This window comes from Hipposideros armiger, unplaced genomic scaffold (genome assembly GCF_001890085.2).
Source record: "Hipposideros armiger isolate ML-2016 unplaced genomic scaffold, ASM189008v1 scaffold_7, whole genome shotgun sequence".
Lineage (NCBI taxonomy): Eukaryota > Metazoa > Chordata > Mammalia > Chiroptera > Hipposideridae > Hipposideros > Hipposideros armiger.
The window spans coordinates 4560402-4581972 of NW_017731357.1; positions in this window are offsets into that span (position 1 = coordinate 4560402).

The window sequence follows — 21571 nt, forward strand, 5'->3', positions numbered from 1 at the left end:
GAAAGAAACATCACAGATCAGTGTTAGCATGGTAAATCATCATCATCATCATCTTCTTCATCATCACTTTCACAATATTATGTCTCAAGCACTGTTCTAAGTACTTTACACATATTGATTCATTTAATTCTTAAAAGATGCCTATGAAGTAAGTCCTAGTATTACTCCCATTTTACAAATGAGGAAACTGAGCTAAGAAGTGGTTAAATAAATCACACAGTTGGTAAATGTTTGCACATACATTTTATCCAATACTCAACAAATGGCTGTTGAAGTACCACAGCCCAGGGGCATGGATAGGAGTGGGGATGTAGGTTATACAGTTTAATTAATAGCATCCGTTTAAAAGGTAAAAGGGTTTATTTTATCAAGTTCACTGACTATATTGAAACCTATGGTATCCACACTGAGCATTCCACTTGTCTAGTAGCTATTCAGTCAACAAGTATTTGACTATCTACAATGAGAAGACACTATGATGAACCTGAAATCATTGTACCCTGATACAAACTGATAACCATAGTTGTCTATCTCTGTCTGAGTTATCACAGTAATAGTCATGTCTAGTTGCAAAGCCCAGATATAAAAGAATTTGGCTATTATTAAGAGCAAGAATTGCCCCCCAACTTCTAATGGAAACTTTAACAATGTCCTCACATTCTTTCAAGCATTCATTTATTTGGTTCCTAAAAGCAATTTTATAAGAGCATTTAACTAATAAAAACTGAAGACTAGTACATAAGCCTAGCATGGATGGAGCTTATAAGTCTGAGAGCACCAGTTACTTTGGGATTTATGAATTAATGATACTCTTTTATAAATTCATGTTGAAACATTAAAATTTTAAGCAGGCCAACAAAAAATCATGTAGAAAAAAAATCTGATCAGATTTCAAGACTTCCAGACTAGTTTTTTTAACCTTTTATTACAGAAAATGTCCAGTAAACAGACTAGTATAATAAACCACATGTAGCCAGCCATCATCCACCTTCAACAACTACAACATTCTGTAATTGTTTTTACATCTTACACTTCTCTCTATTCCCCACTCTATTACTATTTATATACAGCTCTTTATAAAGGTAAAATTTACATACATTGGAAAGCAAAAATCTTAACTGTGTAATTTGGACAAATATATATGCTTATGTAACCCATATTTTCTTTCCAGATATAGAATATTTACATCATCTCAGAAAGTTTCCTCATGTCCATTCTCAGTCAATTTACACCACCAACCCAAAGCCAATGAGTCTTCTTTTTTTTCACACAAATTAGTTTTGCCTATAGTAGAACTTCATAAATAGAATTATCTAGTATATGTTCTTATTACTTTTTGTGTCTGGGATCTTTCACTCAGCATAATGTTTATGAGATTCATCCATGATGATGCATATATCAGTAATTCAATTCTTTTTTTGCTGACTAGTATTCCATTGTATAAATATGCCACCTTTTATTTATCTACTCTGTTAAAGTTGGACATTTGAGGTTTTTCAAGTTTGGGGGTATTATAAATAAAGCTGCTATAAACATTCTCACAATTTTTTTTTGTCCTTCAACATGTGTTTTCATTTCTCTTGAGTAAATACCTAGGAGTGGAATTTAGGTCTAAGGGTAAGTAACATACTGTTTTATAATATATAAATTAACTTTTTGGGTTCCCCCAAGTTGGACTTGAAAATGTTTATTTTGGCAAAATTAAAACATGATCACAAATTATTTTTCAGGACAGAGACAGTCCCTTAAAAATACATCTTTGCATCACTAGGAATCGACATGTCACATAAAGACACTACCTGCTAAGAATATGCCTATTTGGCAAAATCCTGTGGTGACCCAAACACTTATGGAAGATTGCATTCTAAAAAACAAGCCTTTTTGTATAAAATGTTTAACAGCACCACCAGCTTCCAATACACCTTCCATCTTTCTTTCTTTGAGTTTACTTTTTACAAGAATGGGCAACTATCATGGTAAGATTTGGAAGATTTGGATGTTAGCACAGAAAGATAAGAAAGAATAGTTTTAGGGATCTAGGCCTAGGAAAAAAACCTCTTCCATGTCATTCAATTTGACTCACCAGTAGTTATATTGGAATAATAGCAATATAGAGTGTATGTATGCTGGGCCTTGCTCTATGGCCAAATGTTTTCCTTGGGAACCTGTTCTGTGGGGTGATGGAGGAGATGTTGAAGAGGGGAAGTTGGTTGTGTTAGTAGAGAACTTAATGTGTCTGGGTTATGAGTTCCCACCATTTTCATATCTCCATACATCTTAAAATCAATTTACACTAACGCCTTTTCACTTTACTTTCCACTACTAGCCCTACTCTACTGACTTTTAAGCATAGTAAATAGTCATCTAGAAAAGTACCATTTCCCTGCTTAGTGCAAAAATCTTAAGGGTATAAGAAGGGCTACCACATACAGTTGTGCAAAATTCCAGGGAGGATCTATCTTTATCTCTATCATCTATGTGCCTTGTGGAATGATATGGTATACAATCTGCATAGCCATCCACGGTGTACAAGATAATATATATGGAAGAACAAACAAGTACACAGTCCCATTAAATTAAACTAGATTGATATAGCTTAATGTATTAATCATGGTCTTCCTTTATTTTGTAAATAACTCACTGATAGTTCAACAAGACCTACCCTAACTTCAATCTTTAGGTTATATTTAGAGTTTGGCTTATCAGTTCTTCTTCCCCATCTTTCTCTTATATTCTCAGTCCAAATTTGAAAAGTTTTTTTCCAGCTTCTTCCCTATGACTCAGGTCCTTCAATTTGGCTTCTTGTAGTCAAAAAATATCTCAGTTGGGCGACTGCCTCCAAGTTTTCAATTCTGTGAATTTCTGTAAACTATTTTTTCTCTGCTCATTGGCCATGAAGCTTTTCCCAATGGAAAATATTTATAAGAAACCAGATCCAACTGTCACAAGTAGCCATTTTTACTCATTTATTCTCTTCCACTGCTTTGTGGTTTAAACATCCAAGGTTGCACTAATGGAGTTTGGCCCCTAATACAGTGGTAAAATATTCCCTATTAGCACAAAATATGACACACAAATTGAAAACCAAGGGTAATAAAGGATGAACTGGGTTGCAGACAGAGTACCAGCTAGGCCTCGGTTTTCTCATCTACAAATCAGATGAGGAAACAGTAAATCTGTAAACTGAATGTTCACTCAGAATCCCTACAGGATAGTTCATAAATATAGATTCAACCCCAGAGTATTCTAGTTTAATTTATATAGGGTTAGGATCGGGGGATCTGAATTTTTAAAAAACTCCCCCCCCCCCATCACCACCACCACCAGATATTCTTTTCAGACCATAAACACCATGTGCTTGTAAAAGTAAAGCAGGTGGGATTGGGTCTAATAAAAATGGAGTAAATATACTCCATCTCATCTCTCCAGCTGATTATAACTAAGCACCCTCAACAGAATCCATAAAGAGGCTATCAGTAGACTATGAAAGAATGAGAGCAGGTGGAAGGATATAGAATTCAGTACTCAAAAGACAACTCAGTAATGAGTTGCCTGAGGTTTTTTGTTTTTTCTGTCTTCTATATCCTGCCTTAAGCTCTGTGGCAGTCCTAAACCAAAAGCGCTAAGAGGAACAAATGAAGTCAGATCTAAGCACTCTCTCCAGCCAGAGAAGCAGGAGTGAGGGTCAGTGTCAGACAAACCCCATATAACTCTCCAGCATGACCAACAAAACAGGAGCTCCTTATCCCCTCCCCACCCCAGGAAGATGAAATGTCCCCAAGACATTTTGAGGCCCAACAAAAAAAGCCCCATCCCCCAATGGTATGGCAGAGGATACCCCTGTGGAGTGGATGAGCCCTTTTTTACTCTCCCTGTACTACACTGAGCCCTTTTTTACTCTCCCTGTACTACACTGTACACCTGAAACTAATATAAAATAATATTGAATGTCAATTGTAATTGAAAAAATTTTAAATGCTTTCCTTTAAAAAATTAAAAATAACATTCTCTGGAATATTTTTATAGAAAGCAGAGTCTTATGATACTATTCAGAATGTCTAAGTGTAGTCCAAAATTTTTCAAAATACAAAGAATTATATGAATTTGAAGAATTGTCAAGGGGAATGTTAACCAAGACATATGAACCTTGAAATAACCAAATGTTGCAATTTCCAAACAAAGTTTTAGAGAAGCTTTTTATGTTCATGTTGTAAGAAGTAAGAGTGCACCATCTTGAAAAAATGGAAAGATATAAGTTCTGACCTGAGAAAAAGAAACTATAAAAAATGAACCAAATAAAAAGCCTAAAGCTGAAAGCTACAATAAATAAAAAATTAGAAGGGCTTAATAGAAAAATGGAGATGACAGAGTAAAGAATTAGTGAACTTGAAAGTACATCAGTAGAAATTATGCAATCTGAAAAATAGAGATTAAGGAAAAAAACAGAGCCCCAGAGCCCTGTGGGACAATATCAAAAGGTCTAACATTTATATCATCAAATTTTCAGAAGGAGAGGAGAAAGTGATATGTATAGAAAAATAGTCAAATAAACAATGGCTGAAAACTCTTCAGTTTTTGTGGAAGACAAAATTTACAAATCTAAAAAGCTCAGTGAGCCCCAAAGAGAATAAACTCAAAGAAAAATGCATAAATTATATAAATGTCTAACCACTGTGCTGTACACCTGAAACTTATATAAAATAATATTGAATGTCATCTTTAACTAAAAAAATAAATAATTTTAAAAATAAATAAATAAAATGCAAAAAAAAAGAGAAAACTATGCTTATACACATTATAAATAAAGTGCTGAAAATCAAAGATTAAGATAAAAGTTGAAGGGCCGGCCGAGTGGTGCATTGGTTAAGAGCTGGCTTGGGATGCCAACTCTGAGCAGCAGGGCTCCGGTTTGAATCCCACATGCGGGCCAGTGACACTGCGCCCTCTACAGCTAAGATGGTGAACAACAGCTTGACCTGGAGTTGGGCTGCCGTGAGTCGTTGGCGATGGCGTAGGCTGCAGTGAAGCTGCAGTGGGCTGCCATAAGCTACCGTGTGTAGCTGGCAACCAGCGTGAGCAGCCAGCAGCTGGTGTGAGCTGCCAAGAGCCACTGTAAGTGGTCGTCCAGAGGCCGGCAACCGATCTGCCTCACCCAGGAAGAGCGCAATGATAATACCAACATGGGCCAGTGAAGCAAAGTCCTCCACAACTAGACTGAAGAACAAAAAAAACCGACAGCAACTTGTCTGTTCCCCTTCCCCCCGATTCCCCAGCACTGTTCTCCTCCCCCAATTCCTCAATAAAATCTTTAAAAAACAGATAAAAGTTGAAAAGCAGCCAAAGAAAAACAACATATTACATCAAGGGAACAAAGATACAAATAAGTGCAGAATTTTCATCAGAGATCATGGAGACCAAAGACAGTGGAACAATGTTTTTATTTATTTTTACATTTATTTATTTATTATTTATTTATTTATTTTGACATTCAATATTATTTTATATTAATTTCATGTGTACAGTATAGTGGTTAGACATTTATACAATTTACGAAGTGATCGCCCTAGTCTAGTACTCACCTGGCATTATGCATAGTTACTGCCATATCACTGACTATACTCCCTATGCTTTACCCCACATCCCCACGAATATTTTGTAACTACCAATTTATACTTCTTTTTTTTAAAGATTTTATTGGGAAATTGGGGGAGGGAAGCAGCGTTGGGGGAATTGGGGAAGGGGACCAGACAAGTTGCTGTCCTTTTGTTCTTCAGTCTAGTTGTGGAGGATGCCGCTTCACTGGCCCATGTTGGTATTATCATTGTGCTCTTCTCAGGTGAGGCAGTCGCTTGCCAGCCATTGGGCAGCCGCTCACAGTAGCTCACAGCAGCCCACTGCAGCAGGGGCTGTAGCCTATGACGTCACCAGTGACTCATGGCAGCCCAGCTCCAGGTCGAGCTGTTGTTCACCATCTTAGTTGTAGAGGTCACAGAGTCACTGGCCCTCATATGGGATCCGAACTGGGGCCCTGCTGCTCAGAGCTGGCATCCCAACCCAACTCTTAACCAATGTGCCACTTGGCCAGCCCCAGTTTATACTTCTTAATCCCTTCAAATTTTTCACCCTACCCCCCAACCCCTTGCCATCTATCACTCCAGTAAATACAGTCCCCATCTGACACCACACATAGTCATTACAATACTACTGATTATATTCCTTATGCTATATGCTACATTCCCATGACTACTGTGTAACAAACAATTTGTATTTCTTAATCTCTTACCCTTTTCCACTTACCCCTAACCCTCCTCCCACCTGGAACCATCAAAATGTTCTCTGTATCTATGAGTTTGTTTGTTTATTTTGTTCGTTACATTTCACGTATAAGTGAAATCACATTGCATCTGTCCTCTGTATGACATACTCCACTCAGCACAATACCCTCAAGTCCATCCATGCTGCCACATATGGCAAAAGCCCATTCCCATCCATGGCTGAGTAATATTCCATTGTATATATGTACCACCTCCTCTTTATTCATTCATTCATCGACAGACACCCAGTCAAACTCCACTTTTTGGCCATTATACAATGTTGCAATGAACATATGAATGTACTCTTCCTCTCAAAATAACATTTTGAGTTTCTTTGGATAAAAACCCAGAAGTGGGATTACTCCTTTGTCTCTTGTTACAGTCTTTATTTTAAGTCTATTTTGTCTGGTATAAGTATAGATACTTCAGCTTATTTTCTTGTTTTTTTTTTTCATTTTCATTAAATATCTTTTTACATCTCTTTACTTTCAGTCTGTATGTGCCTTTCAATCTAAAGTGAGTCTCTTATAAGCAGCATATGTAGGATCCTGTTTCTTATTCATTTAGCCACCCTATCATTTGATTGGAGCATTTAATGCATCTATGTTTAAAGTAATTGTTAACAGACATGTAGTTGTTACCATTTTATTATTTATATTTTTCATATATTTTTTTTCATCTTAAAGAAGTCCCTCTAAAATTTCTTGTAATACTGATTTGGTGGTGATGAATTCCTTTAGCTTTTTCTTGTCTGGGAAGCTCTTTATCTGTCCTTCAATTCTAAATGATAGCTTTGCTGGGTAGAGTAATCTTGGTTGTAGGTCCTTGCTTTACATCACTTTGACCAATTCCTGCCCATCCCTCGGGCCTGCAAAGTTTCTGTTGAGAAATCAGCTGACAGTCTTAGGGGCGCTCCCTTATAGGGAACTAACTGCTTTTCTCTTGCTGCTTTTAAATTCTCTCTTTGTCTTTAACCTTTGGCATTTTAATTATGATGCATCTTGGTGTGGGCCTGTTTAGCTTCATCTCATTTGGGACTCTCTGCACTTTCTGGCCTTGTATGTCTATTTCCTTCACCAGGTTAGGGAAGTGTTTTGTCATTGTTTCTTCAAATAGTTTTCAATTCCTTGCTCTTTCTCTTCTCTCTCTGGTAACCCAATGATGCAAATGTTGGTACATTAGATGTTCTCCCAGAGTCCTGTTAAAGTGTCCTCACTTTTTTTATTCTTTTTTCTGTTTGCTATTCTGATTTGGTATTTTCTGTTACCTTATCTTACAAATTGCTAATTCGATCCTCTCCATCATCTGATCTACTATGTTCTCTCTAAAGTACTCTTCATGTCAGTTATTGTATTTTTTATTTCTGACTTGTTCTTTTTTATGTTTTCTAACTCCATTTTTATATTTCCTATCTATTTGTTGAAGTTGTCACTGAGATCCTTATAGCCAGTGTTTTAAACTCTGCATCTGGTAAATTGCTGGTCTCCATTTTGTTTAGTTCTTTTTGTAGAGTTTTGTTCTTTGCTTTTCTTTGGGACATGTTTTTTGTCTCCCCATTTTGGCTGCTTCCCTGTGTTTGTTTCTAGGTAGGCCTGCTCTGTTTCCCGTTCTTAGTAGAGTGGCCTTATGTAGTAGCTGTCCTATGGGACCCAGTGGTACATTCTCCCTGGTCACCAGAGTTGGGTGTTCCAGGTGTGTCCATTGTGTAGGTGACATGTGCCCTCCTGTTGTAGTTGGGCCTTGGTTGCTCTTTACACATCAGTGAGAGGGATTCAACCTCAGGCTGATTGGTTGTGAGGAATGGCCATGACTATAACAGAGGAGCTGTGTTGCAAGGGCTCACCCTAAAAAGAAGGGTTCAGGTTAGTGGGGCTTTTGTCCCTGCCCAGCCTGCCCTTTGGGTGTGTCATTTTTGGAGGCACCTGGATGCTGCTCCAGCTTGGTCTGAAGCTAACCATTTGGCATGCAAACCCTGGGGTCTCCTGGGAGGGGATCCTGTGCAGGCCAAATTTAGCCACAGCCTGTGCCCTGCCTGGGGCCACCTGGAATTAGCCACAAAGAAACCCACAGATGGGCGACACTCGCACTGGACTTGAAGGTATGAGGCCAGCTGTTGCTAATGCTGGGCTTATGGCTGCTCAGCCATAGGTATGGGACATGCCAAAGTCAGATGCTCTTTGTTTTGGTTTTGTTTATCTTTTAGAGATTTTATGAACATCACAGCATGAGCTAAGACAGGTTGCTTGTACAGAAAAGCCACTGGAAGCAGCTTGGGTTGGCTCAAAAGTTAAGTGGGGTGCAATCTCAGGAAATCTCTAGGGTGGGACAAATGAAAGGTGACAGCCAGTTTGATAGAGAATCAGATATGTCATCTGCCTGCGTCTGCATGCAGGTAATGGGAGGGCTCAACAAAGAAACAATGGCTTTCACCAGCATCTCCTTTGGGGAGAAAGCTGCCCCTCCAGCCCTCACCCTGAAGCTAGACAATTCAGTTCTCCCCATATGTCCCTGGTGCCTTTGAGCTGCTGCCCCAGTGCTGCAGCACAGAGAAAGTGAGTCTGTCAGCAAATAAGTCTGTGTGAAGGCCCTTTAAGAGTAGCACCTAGGTCTCAGCTGCCCTCCACTTCACTCCTCACAATCTCTGCTGGTTTTCACAGCAGAAGTTATGTTGACCTTTCTCCCAGCACTGGAGCCCTGGACTGGGGATCCTGGTGTGGGGCTGGTGCCCTCACTCCTCTGGGGTGGGGGTACCTTTGCATCTGAGATATCCCTCCTGACTTTTAATGGTACATGTGCATGTGGGACCAGCCCATTCTGTGTCTCTAGCCCTCCTATCAATCTTGAGGTGGCTTCTTCTGTATGTCCATAGTTGTAGGGCTTCGGTTCAGCTAGACTTCAGGCCATTCTCAATGATGGTTGTTTTGTAGTTTAGTTGTAATTGATGTGGTCCTGAGAAGAGGTGAGCACAGCATTTACCTGCCCTCCCATCTTGACCAGAAATGTCAAACAATATTTTTGAAATGCTGAAATAACAGACCTGCCTGTCAACCAAAAATTCTATATACTGTGAAAATATCCTTCAGCAATGAAGAAAAAATAAAGATGTTTTCAGATGGAGGAAACCTTAGGTAATTCATCACTAATAAACTTTATTTAAAGAAATTCATCTTGTAGAAAGGAAATAATAACAAAAGGAAACCTGTAACTTCAGTAATGACAGAATAACAACAGAAATAGTAAATATCTGCTTAAATAAAATAGATCATTTTTTTGTTCCTTAACTTGGTTTAACAAGCACAGAGAGGCAGCCAGAATGAGAAAACAAAGAGACATGTCCCAAATTAAAAAACAACAACAACAACAAAAAAAAAAAAACCAGGAGAAACCTCCAGAAATAGAATGAAATGAAATAGAGGCAACCAACCTACCAGAGACAGAGTTTAAAACACTGATTATAAAAATGCTTAAAAAAACTTAGTGAAAATTTCAACAAAGAGCTAGTATGCATAAAGAAGGACATAATAACCATAAAAAATAACCAGTCAGACATAAAGAATACAATAACAGAAATGAAGAATACACTAGAAGGAATCAACAGCAGATTAGATGAAGCAGAGGATTAAATCAATGGTTTAGAAGACAAGGTAGCAGAAAACACCCAATCAAAACAGTATAAAGAAAAAAAGAAAAAAAACTAAGCTATTTTAAAAGACAACATCAAGTGTAATAACATTCTCATGATAGGAGTACCAGAAGCAGAAGAGAGGGAGCAAGGGATCGAGAACCTATTTGAAGACATAATGACTGAAAACTTCCCTATCCTGGTGAAAAAAAACAGGCATACAAGCCCAGAAAACACAGAGAGTCCCAAATAAGATGAACCAAAACAGGCCCATACCAAGACACACCATAAATAAAATAGCAAAGGTTAAAGACAAAGAGAGAATCTTAAAAGCAGCAAGAGAAAAACAACTAGTAATAGTTGCTTACAAGAGAGTTCCCATAAGATTGCCAGCTGATTTCTCAACAAAAATTTTGCAGGCCAGAAGAGAGTGGCAGGAAATATTCAAAGTTATGAAAACAAGGGCCCACAACCAAGACTACTCTACCTTGCAAGGCTAATATTTAAAATTGAAAGAGAGATAAACAGCTTCCCAGGCAAGACAAAGCTAAAGAAATTTATTACCACAAAGCCAGTATTATAAGAAATGTTAAAAGGACTCGTTTAAACAGAAGGAGGTAAACAAATAAATGATAAAAAATATGAATAACAAAATTGCAATGACTATGTACCTATCAATAATCACTTTAAATTTAAATGGATTAAATGCTCCCATCAAGGCATAGCATAATTGAATGGGTAAGAAAACAAGAACCATGCTATGCTGTCTACAAGAGACCCACCTCAAATTGAAAGACAGATGTAGACTGAATGATAAATGATGGAAAAAGATATGTCATGCAAATGGAAACCCTATGTAACTTTACTAACAATTGTCACCCGAATAAACTTTAATTAAAAAAAAATCTGACAACTAAAAAAAAAAAGTTGGTGTAGCAATATTTGTATTGCTTTAAAACGAATACTGTAATAAGAGACAAAGAAGGACATTACATAATAATAAATAAATCCATCCAACAAAAGGACATAACCTTACTAAATATTAAGCACCCAAAAGAGAAGCACCTAAATATATAGAAGAAATATCAACCAACATAAAAGGAGATATCAACAGTATCACAATCATAGTAGAGGGCTTTAACACCGCACTGACACCAATAGGCAGATCTTCCAGACAGAAAAACAACACAGAAACAGTGGACTTAAGTGACACTCTAGAGCACATGGATTTAACTGATATTTTTAGACTATTTTACTCCAAAGCAGCAGAATATACATTATTTTCATGTGCACATGGAACATTTTTCAAGATAAACCATATGTTAGTCCACAAAACAAGTCTCAATAAATTTTAGAAGATTAAAATCATATCAAGCATCTTCCCTGACCACAGAGGTATGAAACTGAAATCAATTACAAGGAAAAAACAGAAAAACACACAAACACATGGAGACTAAATAACATTCTACTAAATAATGAATGGGTCAACAATGAGATCAAGGAAGAAATCAAAAGATACCTTGAGACAAATGAAAATGAAAACACAATGACCCCAAATCTATGGGACACAGTGAAAGCAGTCCTAAGAGAAATGCAGGCAATGCAGGCTTACCTCAAGAAACAAAAAATATCAGGTAAACAGTCTGACTTTATACCTAAGGGAACTAGAAAATAACAGTAAACAAAGGCCAAAGTGAGTACAAGAAAGGAAATAATAAAGATCAGAGCAGAAATAAATGAAATAGAGGCTAAAAAAAATCAATGAAACCAAGAGCTGGTTCTTTGAAATGATAAATAAAATTGATAAACCTTCAACCATACTCATTAAGAAAAAAAAAAGGCAGAGAAAACTCAAATAAAATCAGACATGAACAGGAGAACTGACAATGGACACCACAGAAATACAAAAAATTTAAGAAAATATTATGAGCAACTATGTGACAACATGTTGGACAACCTGGAAGAAATGGATAAATTCCAGAAATATACAACCTTCCAAAGCTGAATCAAGAAGAAACAAAAAATCTGAATGGACCAATTAATACTACTGAAATTGAATCACCAATCAACAAACTTTCAACAAATAAAAGTCTTGGACCATTTGGCTTCACAGGTAAATTTTACCAAACATTCAAAAAAGAATTAACAGCTATTCTCAAACTATTCTGAAAAATATAAGAAGAGGAAACTCTCCCAAGTTCATTTCACAAGGCCACCATTACCCTGATTCTAAAACCAAATGAAGACATTACAAAACAAACAAACAAAAACTACAGGCCAATATCCCTAATGAACATAGATGCAAAAAATCCTCAACAAAATATTAGCAAACCAAATTCAGCAATACATTAAGATCATGCACCACAATCAAGTGAGATTCATTCCTGGTATTCAAGTTTGGTTTAAAATCTACTAGGGAATTGAGTCAATGGAATTGTAATAGATATATATGATGTCAGAGGAGCAATAGATTGGGGGAGGGGGGGTTATCATTTTGTGAGGGGTGAAATGTTTAACTAATACATTGTTTTGTACACCTGAAACTAATAATTAAAAAAAATTCACAAATCAATTAAAGTGATACCCACATAAACAAAATGAAAAATAAAAATCATATGGTTATATCAATACAATAGATGCAGAAAAAACACTTGACAAAATCCAGCATCTATTTATGATAAAAACTCTCAGCAAAGTGGGAATAGAGAAAACATATCTCAATTTAATAAAGGCCATATGTGACAAACCCACAGCTAATATCATACTCAGTGGGGAAAACCTAAAAGCATTGCCTTTATGATCAGGACCAAGACAAGGATGCCCACTTTTATTCAACATAATTTTGAAAGTCCTAGACACAACAATCAGACAAGAGAAAGAAATACAAGACATCCAAATGAGAAAGGAAGAAATAAAACTGTCAATATTTGCAAGTGACATGATACTATATATATGAGAGAACCCCAAAGATTCCATCAAAAAAAGCATTAAAAACTGATAAATGAATTTAGTAAAGTAGTTGGATAAAAAATTAATATTCAGAAATTGGTTGCATTTCTATATACCAATAACAAACTATCAGAAAGAGAAATTAAGAAAAACTCTCATTGTGGTTGGCCAAATAGCTCAGTTGGTTGAGTTAGCTTAAGAGCATGAGCTCTGAGCAACAGGGCTGCCAGTTCGATTCCCACATGGGCCAGTGACGCTGCGCCCGAGCTGAGCTGCTGCTGAGCTGCCAACAGGTGGCAGGATGGCTCGGCTGGTGAGAGCACATGTTTCTAACAACAAGACTGCCTGTTCGATGGTGGGCTATGCCCACCTACAACTAAAACTGAGCTCGGCACCTTGAGCTGAGCTGCCACCCAGATGGCTCAGTAGATAGAGCATGGCTCTTAACAACAAGGCTGCTGATTTGACTCCCGCATGGGATGGTGGCTACACCGACTCACAGCTAAGATTGTAACACAGCACCTTGAGCTGAGAGGCCACGAGCTGCTGACGGGAAGCCAGATGGTGACTGGCGCTCTCCACAACTAAGATTAAAAAAGAATAACAACTTGGCTGGTCCCCCTCCCCAATTTTCCAACACTGTTCCCCTCCCTCAATTCCCCAATTTAAAAAAAGAAAAAAGAAAAAATCTCATTTACAATTGCATCAAAATAATACTTAGAAATAAATTTATCAAGAAACTAAAAGACCTGTACTCAGAAAATTATAAGACATTGAGAGGAAATAAAGAAGATACAAATAAATAGAAACATATAGATGCTCATGGATAGGATGAATTAATATAATTAAAATGTCCTTACTACTCAAAGCAATATATAGATTCAATGCAATCCCTATCAAAATATCAATGGCAGAACAAATAAAAAAAACTAGAACAAATAATTCTAAAATTTATATAGAACCACAAAATACCCCAAATTGTCACAGCAATCCTGAGAAAAAAGAACAAACCTGGAGGTAGCATGCTACTTGATCCCAAATTAGACTACAAGGCCATAGTAATCAAAATAACATGATACTGACATAAAAGCAGACACATAGATCAATGAAACAGAATTGAGAGCCCAGATATTAATCCATGCTTATGGGGTCATTTAATCTATGACAAAGGAAGGAAGAATTTACATTGTGGTAAAGACAGTCTAATCAGTAAATGGTGCTGGGAAAAGTGAACAGATACACACACACAAAAATGAAACTGGACCACCTTTTTATGCCATATACAGGAATAAACTTAAAATGGATTAAAAACTTAAATATAAGACCCAAAACCATAAAACTCCTAGAAGAAAATACAGGAAGTAAACTCTCAGACATTACCCCTAGTAATATTTTTACTGATATATCTTCTTGGGCAAAGGAAATAAAAGAAAAAATAAACAAATGAGACTACATCAAACTAAAAAGTTTTTCACAGAAGAGGAAACAATCAAAATGAAAAGATATCCTACTGAATGGGAGAAGATATTTGCCAATGATATATCTGATAAGGGATTAATATCCAAAATTTATAAAAAACTCATATAACTCAACACCAGAAAAAACAAACATACAATCCAATGAACAAATGGGTAGAGGACCTGAATAGATATTTCTCCAAAGAGAATGTACAGATGGCCAACAGACATATGAAAAGATGCTCAATGTGACTAATCATCAGCGAAATGCTAATTAAAACAACAATGATATATCATCTCACTCCTGTCAGAATGATTATCATCAATAAAAGCAAGCGTTGGCAAGTATGTGGAAAAAAGTGAACCCTCGTGCACTGTAGGTGGGACTGCAAATTGGTGCAGCCAATGTGAAAAACTGTATGGATGTTTCTTTAAAAATTTAAAATAGAACTACCTTATGACCCAGAAATTTCACTCCTGGGTATTTATGCAAAGAAATCAAAAAGACTAATTTGAAAAATCTATGTAAACCCATATGTTTATTGTTGTGCTATTCACAATAGCCAAGATATAGAAACAACTGAAATGCCTATCAATAGATGATTGGATAAAGCAATTGTGGTACATATATACAATTGATAAAATGGTATGAATGAAATCTTACCATTTGTAACAACATGGATGGACCTAAAGGATATAAGGCTAAATGAAATAAGTCACACTGAGAAAGACAAATACCATATGATCTCACTTTTATGTGAAATCTAAAGAACAGAATAAACAAACAAAAACAAAGAAATAGACTCATAGATATAGAGAACAAACTCTTGGTGCTAGATGGGAGGGAGGTTGAGGGGATGGATGAGAAAGGTGAAGGGATTAGACAGTATAAATAGGTAGTCACAAAATAGTCATGGGGATATGAAATATAGTACGGGGAACATAGTCAATAATGCAAAAACTATGTATATGGTGTCAGACAGGTACTAAACTTATCAGAGGGGTCATTTTTCAAAGTATATAAATGCCTAACCACTGTGCTGTACACCTGAAACTAATATAAAATAATATTGAATGTCAACTATAATATATATATATATATATTCACAGATGTAAAGTACAGCATAGGGAATATAGTCAATGCTATTGTAACAGCTATGTATGGTATCATATATGTAGTAGACTTGTTAGGGTTATCACTTTGTGAGGTGTGTAAATGTCTAATTGTTATCTTATTTTGTACACTTTAAACTAATAAAAAAAGATGCTCAACATCATTAATCATTAAGGATATGCAAATTAAAACTACAATGAGATACAATTATACCTCTATTAGAATAGCTAAAATAAAATTAAAAATACTGATCATACAGTGTTGGCAAGGCTGCAAAGCAACTGAAACACTCATATTTCACTGGTGAGAATGCATAATGACACAGCCACTCTGAAAAACAGTTTGGCAATTTCTCATAAATTTAAACATACACTTACCACATGAGCCAGCAATCCCACTCCTAGGTATTTACGTTAGAGAATTGAAACTTATGTTCACACAAAATCTTGTACATGAACATTTATAGCAGAATTATTTGTAGTTGTCAAAATCTGGAAACAACCCAAATATCCCTCATTAAGTGAAAGAATAAACACATTATTGTAGCTGCAATAATAAAGAACAAATTATTGATAGCTGCAATAACATGAATGAATCTCAAATATATTATGCTAATTAAAAGAAACCAGCCTCAAAAAGTTACATACTATGATTCCATTCATATGGTATTCTCTAAAAGGCTAAATTATAGGGTTGGAGAACCCATTATGGTTTCCAGGGATTATGGGTTAAGAGAAGTGTTTGACTGCAAAGAGGTAGCAGTAGGGAATTTGGGGAAGTGTTGTAATTTTTTTATATCCCATTAGTGGTGGTTACAAAAATCTATTCAAGTGTTAAAATTCAAAAGTGAATTTTATGATATGTAACTTAAAATAATAATATAAAATAGTAAGTCTGAGCTACTGATATTTTAATAAATCCAATAAATATAATTTAAAAAGAAACTCAACCAGTGCAGGAAAAAGGCATCATGGGAGTATAAATGACCATATAGTTGATCCCAGTTGCCTCTTTATTTAATTATTTACTAGTTTCAGGTATATAAAACAACATAGTGATTAGACATTTATATACCTGACAAAGTAATAACCCCAATAAGTCTATTATCCATCTGACACTATAATTATTAGAATATTATTGACTATATTCCCTATGCTGTACTATATATCCCTATAACTATTGTTTTAAATTATAGTTGACATTAAGTATTATTTTATATTAGTTTCAGGTGTACAGCAGAGTGGTTAGACATTTATATAATTTATGAAGTGATCCCCCTGATAAGTCTAGTACCCATCTGACATTAAACATAGTTTTTACAATATTATTGGCTATAGTCCCCAAACTGTATTTTACAACTCCATGACTCTTTTGTAACTACCAGTTTGTACTTCTTGGTCCCTTCACCTTTTTCACCCAAACCCCTTCCCATCTATTGGGTTGTCAGAAAAGTCATGATGTATTTTGTCTATGTTTTTCAAAGGTTATTTATTTATATGAAGAAGAAAGATCAATCAATGATATATTGCCCATTTTGTTCAATAACATTTGGCCATCTTTCAGTGAGCTTCATAATTCCTCTTTCATAGAAGGACCTGTCTTTATTTGCGAAAAACTGAAGAAGGTGCTGATTGACAACCTCATCTGAGTTGAACGTTATACCACGCAAAGAGTTTTGAAGACAGCGAAACAAGTAGAAGTCTGATGGTGCAAGGTCAGGTGAGTGTGGTGAGTGTGGCAACACATTCCATCCAAGCTCCAATAATGTTTGATGTGTGATCAAACTTGCGTGTGGTTTCGCGTTGTTGCGATGGAACACAACTCCTTTACAATTAATGAGCTCTAGATGTTTCTGGATGATGGATTCATTCAAACTGTCCAATTGCTGACAGTACACATTCGAAATGATTGTTTGGTTCCTTGGTAGAGGCTCGAAAAATACGACATCTTTAAAACCCCCACCACACTGAGAGCATAACCTTCCTCTGATGAATGTCTGCTTTTGATGTAGTTTGAGGTGAATCACCACGTTGGGACCAAAATTGTTTGCACACCACATGGTTGTAAACAATCTACTTCTCATCACCAGTTATCAGTCACTTCAAAAAAGGATCATTTTCCTCACATTTAATGAGCATATTGCAGATGACTATACGTGTCGTCAAATGAACTTTTTTGAGTTCATGCGGAACCCAAATATCGAGCTTGCTTATATATCCCAGCTTCTTCAGGTGGTCATGAATGCTTGGATGACAGATGTTCAATGTTTCTGTAATCTCTCATGCCATGTAACACGGATTTGACTCTATCAATGCCTTTATTTCGTCGTCATCAACCTCGGTGGGCCTCCCTGACAGAGGAGCGTTGTTGAGATCAAAATCACCAGCACGGAATTTTGTGAACCATCGTTGACACTGATGTTCTTGTAGAGCATTGTCACTGTAAACTTTATGCAACTTTTCACAAGCTTGACGTGTTCTTCCCTTTATGAAAGTAAAACAGTAAAACATGGCAAAAATGCACAGTTTGGTCTTCCATCTTCAACTTGTTTTAAAATCTCCAAAACTCAACCAAATCGCTTATTTTTTTAAGAATGAAGCTAGAACTGTCAGCTGTCAAATGACATAGCAATAACATAGATGCGAATGATGCTAGTACTTCCAAAAATGAACTAGTGCCATCTGTTGCAAACATGCGTCATGACTTTTAGACCCAATAGTAACCATCAGTTTGTTCTCTGTATCTGTTTGTTTTGTTTGTTCATTTATTTTGTTCTTTTGATTCCACATATAAGTGACATCATGTGTCTTTAAGCCAGTTGCCTCTTAAAGAGAAAGGGCCTATTTTCTTTTGTTTAAATGTCTTTCTTATTCTCAAGTAATAATAATTATAAAGTTCTAACATTGTTTTTACTGACATAGACATGTTCATAAAATGAAGGCAACCAGTTTGTTAAAATCATCTCTAAAAACTTAATTGACTGTAAGTAAATTAAATCTATTGCATAGTCAATCTAATTATGTGGAAACCCATTATTAAGATGACCCTAAAAGCCTTGAGTCAAAAAATGGCAAACTCAGAGGCCATGTATTGACATTACCTGGGATTCAAAAAAAATTGTTCTATCAGATAGTTTCTCAATCTTTTTCATATTTGTAAGGGTAATGATTTTGTTTTGTTCCTATAATCTTGACTTCAATTTCTGAAAGTAACCAAACATTACTATTTTTAAAGGGTTTCCAAGCAACTATATGAAATCTTCCCAATCCAGAGGATGAAAATATTTGTAGTGAATCCAGTTTGAATAATGTGGTGGCCTTGTTTTTGCACTTAGCGAAGATGGTTTCATCAATCACAGGAAATGACATTTCTGACAGAAAGAAAATAAGATGTAAATTAGCTAGAGGAAAGAACAGAGCAGTGACTACTCCGTTTGGAATAAGAAAAGCTCAGAAAAGCAAATTGTCATGCAAGAGTTATGCTCCTATTGCAGTTTCATCACCTAATTTACAAATGACTTGCAGCCTTCCTTCCAATTATGAAATCTGCATTATTTGACTTGTTAGAACTGGCCTAGAAGGGAGAGAATCATTTGGCAAAGGCTGAAAGGAAGCAACCCTTTAGGAACCTGGTGCTTCTCTCTAAATAAGCACTGTTCAATAGAAATATAATGTTAGCCACATATATTTTAAATTTTCTTTTTTGTTTTGTTTTTATTAACATCATTTATAAATTTTTATTGAAAGATGGTACTCATACATAAAAATGCACAGATCATATGCATACAGCTCAATACATTTTTGCAAGGAGAATATACCCATTTAACCACCAGTTAAGAAGCCTCTTTTGTGATGCCTCCCAGAAATCACAACCCCAAACATAATCACTATTCTAACTTGTATCACCATAGATTTGCTTTGCCTTTTTTTTTAACTTTATACAAATGGAATCATAGAATATGTACTTTTTGTGTGTGGCTTCTCTTTTTCAATATTTTATTTGTGACATGCATCCCTGTGGAACTGAGTGGTTTATTTGCATGCTTGCATAATATTCCATTGTATCAGCAGCAGGGATTCTCATATAGTGTTGTGGAACTCTGAATTTGTACACCTAACTTGAAAAACTGCCTACTAGTATCTAATGTAGCTGAATATATTCATATTCAGTGAACCACCAATTCTACTCCTAAATGTATACACAATAGAAATGCACACATATATGTATCCTTCCCCACCCCACCCCCCCAAAAATCTTGTATACAAAAACTTGTATAAACATTTTCTTATAGTCACACTAAAAAGGTAAAAAGAAACAGGTGGGATTAATTTTAATTATATATTTTATTTAATCCAGTATACCCAAAATAATATTATTTCAACATGCAATCAAAATAAAAAATTACTAATAGATTTTATTTTTTTCATACTAAGTTTTCAAAACCAAGTACACATTTTATATTTATGGTACATCTTAGTTAAGAGTAACCACATTTCAAGTACTCAGTAGCCACATGTAGCTAATGGCTACCATATTGAACAGTGCAGCTCTAACGAGCTCTTATATCCATGGAAAAGGAGAGGCAGGATCATTTTGCTTCATTTGGTCTTTGGAACTAAGAATAGATATTTAGAAGAGAAGAAAGATTGAAGAAAGTTGACAAAACTGACTTACCCGGAAAAGATGATAAAATATATGACTGGGCTTTAGTACAATTAATGTTATTGTTTAACCATATTAAGGGTCACAACAAATAGGCCATATGTTCTGGTTCCTTTGAAAATAAGCTAAAAACTCACTTGCACCATGAAACCTTTCCTGATTAGACCCATCTCTTCACACACCAATTGGTCACCTGACCTTTGTCTTTTTATCTCTTCTTTTTTTTTGTCCTGGCAGTCAATAGAGCAGAGGCAGGATTACATAATAGGAGTCTCAACATCCCCATAAGTGGAAGCTAGAATTAACAGTACTTGATAGGCACTTCCTAGCTCCCCATGTTGGCCCAATCCATGGCACAGAGCTTCTACATGGAATTTTCTTCTGAACACTCCAGAATAGCTCAGTATCTAACTATTTCCATTGCTGTGATTTCTTTGCTCGAGTAGTTTCTCGCTTGATGCTGATGACTGCCTAAAGCATGTCCAAGCTTGCTCTGCTTATCAGCTCTGGGATAAGCCTATCCAGGTGTTCTTGCTGGGGCTATTCTCTACAGCTGGTTCAGTTCGCCAAATTTCCATTTCTTCCTTTTGGAGGTCCCACCAATCAACCCCCTAATTCCACACCAGCCCACTAACAATATGAAAACTTGCTAGGTATGTTACATTGAGCAAATAAGTTTAGCCCCAAATTTCGTATTTATAAAGTAGGAGTAAATAATATTTACCTTACATGGTTGTTATGAACATCAATGAGACAATGCTTAAGGAAATGCCTTTTAATGTATAAAGAGCTAAGTGTTAGTAATTAAGTTTGCTTAGTACTTACTAACCTCATGACATTGTACTGTACTCATAAGTAACAATCTAACAATCATCAATATTGTAGATACAGCATTTACATTCCTAAAATTTTTATATAGCACTCCTTGAATTGGAGTATAGGGTTTTATTTAACTAATTATTGTAAACGGAATTTTAAATAGTTTAACAGAGAGGCAGAAGGAAGATGGGAAACAAGACTATTGAAGTCAAGAGCACCATACATAACTTTCATACTTGGGGACTGATCATTTTGCCATGTTGTACCTCCATAAACTTCTTTGATCAAGTTTATATTCTATAGTTATTACTTAAGATGGCAAATCTAACTAGAAATGTGGAAATTATGTTTTTATTCTTGGGAAAACTTTGGAGCAACCTGGGTTATAGTCAACATTGGAAAAGAAAAGAGTCTATTCTATAATTTCCATAGAACGAAATGCCAACAAGCACAAATTATTTGGATAATGAGACAGGAGATTTGTAAGGCACCTCATCAAATAAAAACTGTAAAAGGCCAGGGCCGGCCGAGTGGCGCGATGGTTAAGAACTCGCTTGAGATGCCAGAGGGCCCCGGTTCGGATCCCACATATGAGGGCCAGTGACACTGCCCTCCACAGCTAAGATGCTGAACA